Genomic DNA, 15215 nt, shown 5'->3' on the forward strand with positions numbered 1-15215 from the left:
GATAGATAGATGGAAGATAGATAGATAGATAATAGGTAGTTAGATGATAGATGATAGATAGACAGATAATAGATAGGTGATAGATAGATAGTTAGATGATAGACAGACAAGTAGGTAGAAGATAGATAGGTAGGTAGACAGATGATAGATAGATGATAGATAGACAAATAGATAGATGACAGATGATAGATATATGTGCTTCTTTGCTTTGGAGGGGGTAGATGTTTTTGTGTTTGGCATATCAACCCTTTGCCAGATCTATGCTTTGCAAATATCTTCTCCAAATCTGTGACTTATTTTCACATTCAATGGTGTCTTTTGACATGGAAAAATTGATCAATATTTTTGTTATGGTTTGTGCATTTTGTATCTTATTTAAGAAACTTCATTACCCTCATGTCATAAAGATTGCCTCCCATTTTTCTCATGGAAGTTTTAGAATTTGGCTTTTTTGTATTTGTCTTTAATATACCTGAAAGTTTTGTGCAAAAAAGTACAAGTTGAGAATATTACTTTACTTTTTTCCATATATATAGTGATTGTCTCAGCAACATATATTGAATAGCTACCTTTCTTCATGAACCTATAGTGCAAACTCATCCTTTCATAAGATACTATGAACTTAGTCCTATTCCTAGATTTTTTTTTATTTTGTTCAATTTGGCCTATTTATCTAATCCAGTACCAATAGCCACTGAATTGCTTATGATGACTTTAAAAGTTTTGAAATCTAGTAGGATAAATAAACATCACTTCTTCCTTCTCCTTTAAAATTCTCTTGGCTATTCTTTGCTCTTCCCTCTTCCATCTGAATTTAGGATAACGTTATCAAGTTCCAAGAAAAGTACTTGTGGGATTTCTTAGACTAGCATTGAATTTATTAATTTGGGCAAAATGGAAACAGTTACAATGTTGAGTCTTTCCACATACAACATGGTGTTTCTCTCCACTTATTAGGTCTACCTTCATCAAAGGTTTAAGATGTACTCCAAAATAGACCTGAATGACTTTTGTTATATTTGTTCCTAGGTACCGTGAAAGTAATTAAACAAGGAGGCCATTAGACTGAGGTGGCTCTAATGCCCTGGTGGCCTACAAGCAAACAAAACCTAAGCCAGAGTCAATGCACTTGAATCTGAAAAAAATGAAACTTAAGGGCGGCCAATCACAAACAGCCAGCTCAGCTTTCCCAAATAAGGCAGCTGCCTAAGCTACAGCAAATCAAATTATTTCCTTTGCTTAGCTTCCGGATCTTCTCTATAAAAACCTCTCTCCCAGTTCCCATTGGTGGAGCCCTCCTAACCACTTCTGGTTTGGCACCTTCTGATTCAAATTGATGTATGGTCAAATAAACTTTTGAAAATTTTGATGTGTCTCAGTTTATCTTGCAACAATACTATATAGTTTTTTTTGTTATGTTGAATGAACTTTTGAAATCACACATTCTAATTCGTTTGATGGTGTATAGAAATGCTGTTGATTTTTGTGTAAAAAGTTTTGTATTCAGCCAACATGTTGCTCTCATTTCTCAGTTCAAATAGTTTGCCTGTAGATTCTCTTAAATTTTCTGTGTAATCATATTATCTGTGACGTTTTGCTTTATGTTATATTTCACATAGAATCATAGAACATTCCTAAAGACCAAGGTATTTAATCATCAAAATGGAATTCTCTGACTATGAAGGAAATATTCATATTAGCATTCTTTTCTCTAAAAAGAAAAATTTCTTCCAGAAATGAAGTTCAGCAACATTGAGAGCCCCTGTGTGGAAGCAAGTCAAGGACACCGCACTTACTTTCTGTTTTTTAAACCAGATCAGTTCAGACATTAACTGATTTGATCACCCTTGTCAGCTTTTAGTTAAGCTGAAAACTTTTGAAACTAAATTTCTCTGTGTTTTAATGGAGTAGCAGGTGGCTGTCAAGTGTCCTAAATCAAAGATATAAAAAGAGAACGCTTCCTTTTCTTTTCTTCTTTCTCAGTTTCTCTAAATTTATATCTAAAGGCAATTAAATAAAGATTTCAGTGATGATCATCCAGACAAAAAAACGAAAAGAAAGAAAAGGAATAGAAATGATCAATAAACATAAAAATCAGCTTCACTAGTAATAAAAAATGGAAATTAAAATATTGTTTTTATCCATATAAAATTGTTACAGGCTTTTGATTTTGGTGTTGGTTTATTCCATGGGAGGTATAAGTTGGTGAGCAATTGGGCAATATTTACAAAAAGTCTTTAAATCATAAATGCCATTTGATTCAAGAATCGCCCGCCTCTGTATCTTTATTTTAAACAGTCAGCTCTTTGGTGAAGATGGAGATAAAAAGAGGTTGAATTTTAACTATAATAACAAAAATAACACACCCAATAAGAAGGAATTGGTTCAATTAATTGTGATACATTCATTGATAAAATACTATTTAGCCATTTAAAATCGTATCATAAAATACTATTTCATGAACTAGAAATAATTTTCCTAAAATATTGCTAAATTTTAAAAAACATTTGTATACTATAATCTCAATTTGAATCAGACTATGCATTCATGAGAAGAATAGCTTTTACTTATTGTGTGCCAGGCATATATGTGTATAAATTTATTTAACCTTCACAAAAATCCTATGAAAATGCTATCATCAGCATCATTTCACAGATGAAGAAGTCAAAGCACGGGGAGATTCAGTCATTTGTTTAGGATTAGACTGTAAGTGGCAAAGATGGACACACGTGCACAAACACACACACATATTTATGCCAGGATATAACACAGCAGTTATCTCTAAGCAGTGAGAGTACGGGACATTTTTGTTTTCACATTTTTGCATGTTTTGTATTCTCTAAATTTCCTAAAATGAGCAATTATTAATAAACCCAATAAATTATATGACCATGAAGATGAATACAAATATTCCTTATGAGATCTGAAGGAAAAAAGCCTACTTAATCGTCTAGATGTTATTAATCCTCTTTATAAATCCTCTTTATAATCCTCTTTATAAATATTTTTTATACCAACCTCTGGAAACTTAGCCCAGCCTCCTCACTGATTTACATTTCGCGGTGTATATTGTTTCTGTGAAAACAAAAACAAAAATAGTAAGCGATTCCAGTGTGGCAGCTTCATTCCCACTGTCAGTTGCATCTGGTGTTGGGGGTCAATGTCCCACCCCTCCCACCCCGGGATAACTGATGTCAGACTACAGCTCTGCCTGCCTTCACTCATTACCCTGAGCCAGAAAGCAATAGGTTCTGTAAGGAAAAATATTGCCCCATTAAACAAAGTGTCATCATTGAAGAGCAATCATTCTTTTTTATTTTTCCCGCGAGATTATCTTAATAAGTCACTCATAACACTTATCTCCCAGGAAACATTGAGTTCACGGAGGAAGACCATTCAACAATACGAATCGGGTACAAACAGCACAGGATGAATGTTTCCAGCCATGAAGGGTCTGTATTTACTAAAGATCTATCTGAGGCAAAGACCACGGCAAGCTGCCTACCATTGGTCAAAAGCTAATTTATTCTTGGCTTTCCAGGCTTTTCATCCTCCATAGGCAGCTGGTCACAGTAGAAGCTGTCTTTCATCACACCAGAGGAAGCTAAGTAAAACCTAATTGGCAAACCCAAATTTGATTTGTGAGACAGAAGATTTGCAAGAAATAATGAGTAATTGGCATTTTAGACCACCGTCATTTTAATATCACTGGACTATAATTCTCTAATGAGGTGAGAGAATCCCTTTTATAGCCTTTCCTCCAACACGCGATTGGTGGGAGAATTCCCAAAGAGATTTACAATGGAATCTTTGCAAAATAGAGATTCTTATTGCTACGGGGACTCCACACTCATGCACACGCAGAGGTGTCCACAGGGTGGATCACAAGCTCAGGTGACCTAGGCCCAAAACTGCCTACAGTCTTGTTTTTACATTTATTGCTTTTTGGTCAAATGGTATTTGTTTACAATATAGACTTACGGACAAAATTATCATTGAGGTCAAACATAAATTTGTGTCATTTGGTGCAGAGCAAAAAGAAAATGCTATTGGGAACGTTTACCAAAACTTGGCACCTGCCAAACCCTGAGCATGGCACTCAGTGCATGAAGTTTGAAATAATTCATGCTGGAAAGCCAAACTTTGAAACTCACTATCTTTTGTTTTTTCAACCCCATACTAGTTTCTCATTGATGAATCCTTTTCAAGAAAGGAATGAAAGTCACGCAAAGGAAAATAAATACCTACTTGCTTATCAATCACCTGATAGGGAATGGTTATTATATTTTCCAAAGTAGGGCTGCATTTCATTTTCTTGTGTATGATAGGATTAAGGTTTGCTTTAGTTATCACACATAACTAACTGTATTAGTTATCTATTACCGAGTAACTAATTACCCCCAAAATTTAGAGGTTTAAAACAAAATTTATTATCTCACAGTCTCTGTAGGTCAGGAAACCAGATGTAGCTTAGTTGCGCTCCCTGCGCCGGGGTGTCTCACAGGCTGCAGTCACAGTGTTGGCCGGGCTGTAATCCTTTCAAGGCCCACCTGAGAATCCACTTCCAAGTTTGCTTAAGTGGCTGATGGCAGGAATTCCTTCCCTGTGAGTGGTTGCACTGAGGGCCTTCCTTGCTGGCTGTTGGTCAGAGGCCACCCGCGGTTTCTTGCCACATGAGGCTCTTCCACATGGTAGCTTGCTTCATCAAGTGAGAAAGCCAAGAGAGAACCTAGCAAGAGAGGGCATCCGACCACGACAGAAGTCAGAGCCTTTGGTAACTTGATGGATGTGCCATCCCATCACTTTTGATGACTTTTTTAGAAACAAGTCACTAGGTCCGGCCCACGCTGGAGAGGAGGGGATTCCGCAAAGGTGTGGATACTCTCTTAGAAGTCTGCCCACCACACATCATGAATTGGGAGTGAAAACATGCTCAGATTCACAAGGATTATAAGCCAAATCCTTATTTCTTTCAATTCCATTTTTAAAGTAATTTTCATCGAAAGTATTCAATGATTCCAAGGTATGAAGCACATATATAGGGGCCGGCTCAGAGACGCAGCAGTTAAGTGCGCACGATCCAGGGTGCAGACATGGCCCTGCTTGTCAAGCTATGCTGTGGTAGGCGACCCACATGTAAAGTAGAGGAAGATGGGCATGGATGTTAGCTCAGGGCCAGTCTTCCTCAGAAAAAAGAGGAGGATTGGAGGCAGATGTTAACTCAGGGCTAATCTTCCTCAAAAAAGACACAGACGCATACTCACACACAAAAGCTGGTGGTGGGGGAGGGAGCAGGAGAGAGAAATCAACTTGGAATTTAGAGTTCCAAGATAAGAACAGAATAAAGCATGGCATTCCTTAAAAATCTTTTTTCAGGCGACACTTAGGACAGAGATAGAAGCTGCCTGACTTTCATGACCGCTTCTCTCTGCCCAGCTAGGTGGATTCATCAACTGGTTCAGGGGGCAGAGTCCCACTGGGATTGATCCCCACTGTTGCTCCCTGATAACTGCTTCCCCAATTCAGCACTCCGCATTCCCGAGGATGGCAGCCAACTGCACGATGGGGATGAGGTGAGAGAGGGGACGTGGGCAGACTCTGCAGCCAGTCCTGGGGGGCTTTCACCTCTTCTCTGGGTGGGAGGAAGAGCTCCTTGTCTATTCTTTTTCCAGCCTATTGCTTATAGTCGAATCTGATAACCTTCCTTTCGCAGATATGGATCCTGATATTCCCAATCAGTGGTTTGGGGTTAATTTGGCTTGATTTTGAAAATCAAAAGGAGATCAGAAAGGTTTGTTTTTCTGATTGCTGTGTCTGCTTTGAATTCAAAAACTCCATTTAGGGCTTTAAATGACTTCTTTGTTCTGAGATCTGTGGGCCCTCACCTGATGCAAAGGTCACTCAATAGGAGAGGAAATAAGAAAAAGAATAGGTTTGAGAATTCATTAGTTATTAGTTCAAAATATCAATCTAACACACAGGTCTAGGTTTGAGACGTGAAGATCATCTTGAAACTCCCGAAGTGATTCTGATTCATCGTGATGTTTGCAAACCCCTGATTTTCAGCATCTGTTCTGTGGCCCGTTTGGTGGATAGCCATTTGGGTTCAGATCAGTGCCACTAGCTGAGTAACGCTGGGCAAGTGATTGCTTTAAATCTCAGCTTTCTCATCTACAAAGTGAGAATATTTTATGTAACTTATACAATTATTAGGAGTGAATAAGATAATACGTATAAAGCTCCCACCTCAGTGCCTGGAACATTGGAGACACACAATAAAGATGAGCTGTGAGAATTATAACCACATATTTTAGAGCATAATAGACATTAAATATGATTGTATGTAAGGTGTATAATATATCGTGACAACCCCCCAGGATTATTTGTAAGATATTTAGTTGTGCATCATAACAACGTTTCAGTCAACAATGGACCACATAGGTGATGGTGGTCCCATAAGATTAGTACCATGAAGCCTAGCTGTCTAATAGACTACACCGCCTGGGCTTGTGTAAGTACATTCCGTGATGTTCGCACCACGATGCAATTGCCTAACGATGCCTGCCTCGGAAGGCGTCCCTGTTGTTAAGCGACCCATGACTGTATTCCTGGATTATTTTGAGGATATATGCTATGGTATTTTTAAATTATTTAAATCTTAAGTAAATTATTATTTAAGTAGATTATTTACTAGTAAATATAAGGGCATGTTTTTATTTTATCCATTCAACCATTTGAGCGTTGTTCTGGATCCCGGGGATGCAGCAGAGTGCAAGACACACAAGGCCCTGACCCCCGAGAGTTTGTGCTGTAAGGTGGGAGACAGACAATAAACAAAGAGCATTAACAACATGATGTCTGTTAGTGATGATTTTTATGGAGAAAAGACAAGCTGGGCAGAGGGACAGACCACTGTTCTGTTGGAGGAGTGTTGAGCATCCTTCTTAAATAAGATGAGGAAGAAAGTTCTCTCAGTGAAGCTAACAGCTGAGCAGAGACCTGAAGGAAATAGGGAGCGTTGGAAAATTCTGAGAGAAGAGCATTCCAGATGAGGGCACAGCAGGGGAAACGGCCCTGAGGAACACTGTGAGCCTGTTCCAGGAACAACACAGAGGCGATGTGGGCCAGAGCCCCACTGGACAAAGGCAGGGGTGAGTGGAGAGGCCGTAGGGTGAGCAGGGCCAGGAATCTGACAGTATTTGTCCTTTGGGGTCTGGCTTCTTTCACTTAGCATAATGTTCTCCAGGTTCACCACGTTGTAGCATGAATCAGAATTCTAATTTACATTTTTAAAAGACCATTCTTGTTGCTACGGTATGAACTCAAAGTAAGAGTGCCAGTGTGGAAACAGAGAGAACAATGGGACAGAGAATGGTGTGCCCCAGGGAGAGGACAGAGGTTTAGTTCATGATAACTGCAGTGGAAGTGCAGAGAAGGGACACGATCGATGATCAGTGTATCTACTTACGTAGGTTGATCATCTATCTACCTACCATCTGTGTGTGTATATATAGATAGATGTGTGTGTGTGCACACATGCAACTTGGATGCCCATCAGTGGTGCATCTGGGCAAGCCTGTCGGCAAAGCTTTGACGATTTTCAGTGAACTTCCTCCATCTTGTGCTGCTGTCCAGCCCTCCAATCCCCAAACCTCAGACATCTCCAGGCATCTTCTAGAGCCCAAGAAACAAGCTGGGATGAGAAATTTTAAACGTATCAGTGAGAGCATTCATGCTGGGACAAGTGTGGAACCTTCCAAGATGGCTTACAATACTCAATTGGATGTTTACTTTGGGTTTTATTTAAAACATTAGTCTCATGTCTTTATTTAGATGGAATTTATGGCACAAACCCTTCTCTGCTCACCTCCCAATGAACACTTCTTGAATCAGCTAGGTGTCCAGCATTCTGCCAAGCATTGTGGGTGGTTAAAAACTATAAGACATGGTCCTTGCCCTTTAATCTAGTTTGGGGTATAAAGCATGCACACATGAGACAATGAGATAATAATTCAAGACCAATTTAAACTTAAATCCAGAACATGGGATAAACTAGCAGGTCACTTACAGAAGTGTGGTTAAAATACTAGTATGTTGCAACCAGTTGTTAGTTTCTTCCAAAGCAGACTCCATTGTGACAGATCATATTTTCCAAAGATGACTCCAATAACACCTCCCATCCCACATACTCTTCTAGAATCTTGCCACTCATTATCAAGAGGTAGCATTAATGTCCCCTCCTCTTGAATCTGGGTAAGATTTTTTTTTTGAGAAAGATTGGCCCTGAGCTAACATCTGTGCCAATCTTCCTCTATTTTATGTGGGATGTCACCACACCACAGCTTGACAAGTGGTGCTAGGTCTGCGCCTGGGATCCAAACCTATGAACCCCAGGCCACAGAAGCAGAGCATGTGAACTTAACCACTACACCACCAGGCTGGTGGCATTGAACCTGGGTAAGCTTTTGATACTGCCTCAGCCAATAGACTAGGGAAGATCACCATTATGTAACTCTTGAGGCAAGGTCATTAAAGTGCCGTGTTTTCTTGGGATGTTTGCTCTTGGAAACCAGTTACCATCTGTGAGAAAGCCCATAGAGAGGCCCATGTGGAAGGGAACCAAGGCCTTCATCTCCCAGCACTGGCTGAGCTTCCAGCCACGTGACGGAGCCACCCTGGAAGTGGCCCTTCCAGCCCCTGACTCAACCATCGCTACCGACACCTAGTGGACCCATCCCCTCAAGCCGTGCCCAAATGGCAGATTTGTGAGCAAAATTAATAGTGTTGTTTTAAGCCACTAAACCACTAAATTTTTGCTGATTTTTTTCCCAATGCTAGATGAATGGAATACCCCATAATACCAATCTCCACTTTCACTTTTATTCTGCTAGGCTTTCTTAAATAGGAGAGAAAAAGATGGAGTCACATTAAAACACTGGAAATGAACATAATCCACAATCTGTCTCAATTCGGCCCAATTGCACAAAGACTAACTGTTCCCAGAGTGCCATTTATAGTCACTCAATACATATAAAATGATTTTATAAATACTTTGCAACAAAATGAGTTTGCACATCCAGAAAATACTTCTCTATCCGTTTTGTCAAGATCTGCATATGCCCAATGGGAGCAGGCATGTTAAGTAAGTAGGAAATGTGAGGAACGTTTGTTAGGAGGTAAGAAATGTTAATAACATCCATCCTGCTGAGCAAAGGGAATCAGTTATTCATGCTATGGAGTTTAGAGACGAGGATAATGGATAAGGGCCGGATAGTCAGAGAAGACATCCTAAAGGAGGGGGAACTTGGGCTGCGTGTTGAAGAAAGGGTTGCATTTGGGCAGGCAAGGTAGACAGGGTACCCAGTCAATGAAGTACTAGGCACAGATGCCACAGGAAGGGCTACAGGTGTCTTTTCTAGACCAACTTGTCTAGAAGAGGAGAAACCTTACCGAGGAGAGAATGAAAAAGTGAGGCCAGATTGCTTACAAAGCGAAAATGTAAACTCCTTTAGTACTGGTGTTAAATCTGGATGGCAGTTTCAGTAATTGCTGTCAATTTGTCTGTTGTATTTATATGCATTAATTAGGAATCCAAGTAAATCTCTTTTTCATAGATTTTCTCTCTCCCTGCGTCTGAGATGTGCAACAGCACATTTCTTATTAGAAGGAAGTTAACTATTTTTTTCTCAAACAGCTCCTCAAAATTTAAAAAACACATATTAGTTATGCTTATGTCTCTAAAGTAAATTCAATATTACCGTAATAGGAAGAGTTTAATGGCTTAAATTAAGTTCTCAGTTGCCTCAGTCTTTCTTATTAATCCTAATAGCTTGAGTAAAACCAATGACAACTATACGCATCAGCTGACAGGCAGTTTCAAAACAGCAGGAGGATGGACCCAGTTTGGGTATCTCTGCTTCCCCACCCCCATTTCAGAGTCCTATTCCTAGTATCAGGTTGGGCCTTCCCATGGCTTAGTATGTACACATTCATTCATTTGCCCATTAACTAGTATGTTCCAGTCACTAATGTCTGTGAGTGAGTCCCTGAAACAATGACATGTAGGTCTCTGTGAGCAGATATCAATTTCCGAGGTCTTTGAGGTAGCGTGGTGCACTGTCTCCTCTTACTGTTCAAACTCTGAACCCAGATCTCGTCAAGATGGCGGTGTAAGCACTCTGAACTCATCTCCTCCCACAACACAACCAGGTTACAACTATTTTTGAAAAAAACCACCTGGATATAAAACTGAAAACTGGGTAAAAAGAACCCCCATAACAAGGGACAGTCCTGACTAAGACAGAAGAGGCAGAAATTCCTGCTGGAGAGGAAAAAAGCCACCTTTGGGAGCAGCAGAGCTTCTCAGTGGGCCAGGTGGGAGACACCCTAAGGTTCACAGCCCTCCCTGGAGGAGTGAGGTCCGGAGCCGGGGCCAATACTGCTATAAGCATCCTTCAGACTCAGCCCAACTGAGATGAGGGTCTTACTATCTGGCTTTGCTGGCTGTTAACTACAGCAAGGATATCCCCAGAAAAGCTATCGGATGAAAGCTGAAAAGACCAGGGTCTTAAAGGGCCCATGCACAAACTCACCCATCTCAGCAACCTAAAATCACCAGAGAGAAGGCTGACAGTCCTTTGGTGAAAAGAGACTCATCTGGTGGGCTCTGGGGGCATCTCGGTGAGAAGAGGGACCTTTCTGGAGACTGAGACATTGGTGGGGGCCATTGTTCTGACCTGGTCCAGGAGTGCTGACACAGACCCCAGTGGACACCATTGAGGTTCTTCCCCTGGCCTGTTAGCCAAGGGGTGTGCCACATCCACTAGAGTGCAGATTTAATCCAGTTCAGCCAGGGCAGGCAGCTGGCCCTAGGGACTGGCCCCACCTGACAGCAAGTCCTCAGGCTACTTTTCAGCCTGCATTGACTGGGTGGCTTGATCCTCTACAGGCAGGCAAGTGTGTCTGCCTCTGTAGGTCAGGGCTTGTGTGAGGACTAGGTGAGATGGGGGGCATTGGTGGAGATGTGGGGGCCTCTGCAGTGGGACATTGGGGTATGCTCCAGAGGGTTGAGAAGTGTGCATGGACCAGGACTGTGTTGACTGTGTGTGTGGTCCCGTGGGGGGGGTGGGTGAAGCTTATCAATGACAGAACACCAGTGCTTCACAAATAGCTGTAAAAAGGATCAGACCCACCTTCCAAAGCCTGAAACAATTGAGTGCTCCTGTGCCTAGGGCCAGCCCCACTCAGCTGCGCCCCTGAGAGAACTGACAACAGCCTTGTAGGCCTGAGGCCTAAAGCAACTGTAAGCCCCTGAGCCTAGCAGCCAGCTATGCCGGGTACCAACCCAATTAAGAGGAAAACTGCTACAGGATGTGCTGTTAGACCTTGTAGTCAACGGTGCTGAGGCTCCTCAAACCGGATTTACAAACAGCTGTCCAGGGAAGGAAAGACTAGACTCTCTGGGTACCTGCATTAAGAGCAACCCTCCCACAGCAGAAGGACACAAGTAGCCTGCAAAGGGGTCACCCCTGGATCATTTGGAACTAGTGATGAGAGGGAAGCACACTGCTGGGCCTCAAAAGGCATCTCTTACATAAGGTCACTTCTCCAAGATCAGGAGACATAGCTGACTCACCCAATACTTAGAAATAAGCACAGAGAAAGAGGCATAATGAGGAGAGAAAGGAATACATTCCAAGCAAGGGAACAGAACAAAACCCCAGAAAAAGGACTAAATGAAACAGAAATAAATGACCTAGTTGACAAAGAGTTCAAACAAAATCTCATAAGGATGCTCACTGATCTTGGGAGAAGACTGGCTGAACACAGCTCATCAACAAAGAACTGGAAAATATAAAAAAGAACCAATCAAAAATGAAGAACACAATACTGGAAATGAAAAATTCAAATTCTGAACCCAATAAGATCAAATATGTTGCAGGTCAAAGTGTCGCTCGGATACATCTGGATCGGAGGATTCAGTTTGTATTTGTGGACATATGAATTCCCCAATACTGAATCCCAGAAATCAACAGATGTGCCCTGTGTTGGGCCAGAGGAGCTTTCCTTAATACACCCTGGGTTACATCCCCAAATGGCAGCTCCTCTCTGGAGGAGCAGAATAGAGGGTGCTCCTGGCTCCTGAGAGCAAAGGGGACAGAACGGCTACAGCTGCCCATGCCCCATTTCTCTTTCCAGACTCCCAAGCAGAGTGAGAATGTCCCAAGAAGGCAGAACTCTTAGCGTTAGAGAATTGCTTGCACAAAGAACAGGAGAAGGCAAATTATGGCCCACGGGCCAAATTTAGCCCATCACATGTTTTTGTACAGCCTGCAAGCTAAAAACAGTTTTTACATTTTTTAATGGTTGAAAAAAAAGTCAAAAGAAGAATATTTGGTGACACATGAACATCATGTGAAGTTTAAATCTCAGAGTCCAAACTAAAATTTTATTGGAGCACAGTGAAGCCTGTTTGCTGACACACTGTGTGTGGCTGCTGTCACACCACAGGGGCAGAGCTGAGCAGTCATGATGGAGACTGTCTGGCACACAAAGCCTAGAACATTTGCTCTTTGGCCCGTTACAGAAAAAGTTTCCTGACCCCTGGCAAAGAAGGGAAGCTCTAGGGCGGGGAAGAAGCCTTGTGCCTGGGAGTTTATTGGTGATGGGATCTCCCTCCGTGTTGCTGTCTTTGCAGTGAGACCAACATCCCTGCAGCCCCCCATTCAAAACCTGTGACTTTCCTTAACCCCCTTATCTAATTAATCATTTATTTTCTGTTTATTTTTCTTTTAAAATGTCTTTGAAATTTTCTCTCCACTTTTCCTGCTATTGCCCCGGCTTCATCACTTCACACCAGGATTCCTGCTACAATGTCCAATTAGATATCTTAACTCCAGTATCGCCACAGTCTTCTAGAATTGAAAATAACTTTAGAGAGTTTCTGTTAAATCTCCTCATTAGCAAAATGAGGAAACTTACTTTGTGAGTCAAAATGACTTTCTCAAATTTGCAAATCTAATTTATGATAGACTAGGACTGCACCCCAGCTCTCCAAGCAACAGCTCGGTGAGTTTTCCACCATGGCGTGCTCTCTCCACATTGCCCTTCACAAGAAATGTTCAAAGACTCTATTGATCAAGTCAAGTTTATAATCTAGGCCAGGGATCAGAAAACTACAGTCCACGGCCAACTTTGCTCTCCACCTGCTTTCTGTAAATCAGGTTTTATCGGAACACAGCCTCTATCTTTTGCTTATCTATTGTCTATGGCTGCTTTTGCACAACTGTCTATGGCAGAGTTGAGCAATTACACCAGAGACTGTGTGGCTCACAAAGCCTCAAATATTTACTATCTAGTCCTTCACAGAAAAAGTTTACAGAGCCCCTATCTAGGTTCACTAAACTAATCTGCCATATTCCTCCTCACTTTCTGCGGCACTGATGGCTAGTTGTTCCCTCTATCTGTTCTTACCTTCTACTATAATAAAACCTCTGATTTGTGCTTTAGCTGAGCACATGACAGCCTGAAATAAAGCCTATATTTTTTGGCTTCCCTTGCATCTTAGTGTGGCCAATGGAATTCATGAGAATCCAGTGGACTTGTGTATGCAACCACCAGGAAGTAATTAAAGGAAGAAAATGTCTTTAAGGGAAGGAAGTGTGCTCTTCTCTTAGCTTTGCCTCCTTCTTTCTAGCTAGAGTGATGCCCAGCTAGAATGATGCCCAGATAACTGGAAAAGCCAATATGCACAATAAGATGATTTTGGACATGGAGTTAATAAACGACGGAGCAACAGGATGGAAAGATCTGTGTTCTTGACATCAAAGCATTTCTACCCTCCTCAGACCACATACCTCCGCGTTTTTACACTACTGAGAAATACAATTCTATGTTAAACAAGCTCCTCCGTTAATTAGGATTTTCCTGTCACTTGTAATCCATCCTAAGTGATACATGTTCCAACAGGAAATTTCTCTCACAGACAAGCCAACACCTTGAGAGCTTGCTGAATTGGCCACACTTGCTCCACATCTCCATTCTTTTGCCAGTGCTGCTAGCTCATGCTGGCCTGCCCACTCTCTCCTCCTCCATTGGACCACATTTTACAAATGATTCAAGGCAGCTGAAGTTCTATCCACATCCTGAAGCATTTTGTTTCTCTTTTCTTATTTCCAAGTAAGCACCATGTATTTGGACAACTGAGATTGCACGCTCAATTATGTCCCTTGAGTCATGAGTTTTGGTCCTTTATGCTGAATGAGAATGCAGACTTTTAAACAATTGGGATCCTTTCTTTTGTTTCATCTTTATTTCCAGGGTCCCCAGACCATAAGTAGTCACAAAATACTTGGTGAATTTATTTGAATAAATTTGGGCAAAGGCAAGCCATACTTATTCATGGGCTCTCTAGCTCTCCTTTTTTAAACTCAGAATGGCATCCAACACCTGGATCATAATGTATAAATCAGCCGAAGGAAGATCTGTCCCAGGATAGGTCATTCAAAACTGCATGTGATGGACATTTAGGCAAAGAGTTATGTGCTGCCTGGTAAAGCCATCACGAGGCAATGAATATCACCATCCTGTATGATAAACTGGACATGGCCATGCTCTCCCTGAAGTAAGTGGATCTCATTCCACATTCAAGTTCTCTGATTATTTCTGAGATGCTTTGAGGCCCTGGAAGCTACACAGCCATACCTTCTGCCTAAGTGGTAGCACCTTAGATATATTTAAACTAAAGAACAAAAAGCTAATCAGCTACTGTTTACACTTGTCCCAGTTTTTGAAGCAAATAGGAATGTACTGGTTTGTCAGGGACTTGAACATCAGAGCTCAAAAGTTTCCTGAACCAACATCCACAAAGTTTGCTCCCTGGGAGACTACAGAAGGTAGACTAAATCTTGGTTAGCTACAAGGCATAGGCATTTCTATAAACCCAGACCACAGTTCTTAAATGGTGATGTGTAGTCTGTCTGTTCACATTAGCTTACAGCAGTGCTGTTTAGAACATTCTTGCAAATGAATTGATTCCAGTGTCAGCAGAAACCTAGCCACAGACCAGAGCCGGCCTGCAGAAGGGAAATAGAGAGAGAGCCCTGCGGACACTGATTTTCTGAGCACATGAAGGTTGCTGCTCCCAGTTCTTGCACTTAGCACCAGAGGAGCTCTTTGGCCACCCTCCCCTGGGAGGCAGGTGGCTGCCCGTCTGC

The 15215-nt window shown here is 41.6% G+C and overlaps 1 long non-coding RNA gene across 1 annotated transcript in view; it reads right to left on the reverse strand.

The window, feature by feature from the left end:
* LOC111769362 (uncharacterized) overlaps positions 1–15215 on the reverse strand; it is a 76393-nt gene that overhangs the window by 44477 nt on the left and 16701 nt on the right. Inside the window, exon 3 of the long non-coding RNA XR_002802344.2 lies at positions 3019–3075. This is a non-coding gene — a long non-coding RNA (uncharacterized lncRNA). The remainder of the gene's footprint in view (positions 1–3018; positions 3076–15215) is intronic.

Source organism: Equus caballus, chromosome 20 (genome assembly GCF_041296265.1).
Source record: "Equus caballus isolate H_3958 breed thoroughbred chromosome 20, TB-T2T, whole genome shotgun sequence".
Lineage (NCBI taxonomy): Eukaryota > Metazoa > Chordata > Mammalia > Perissodactyla > Equidae > Equus > Equus caballus.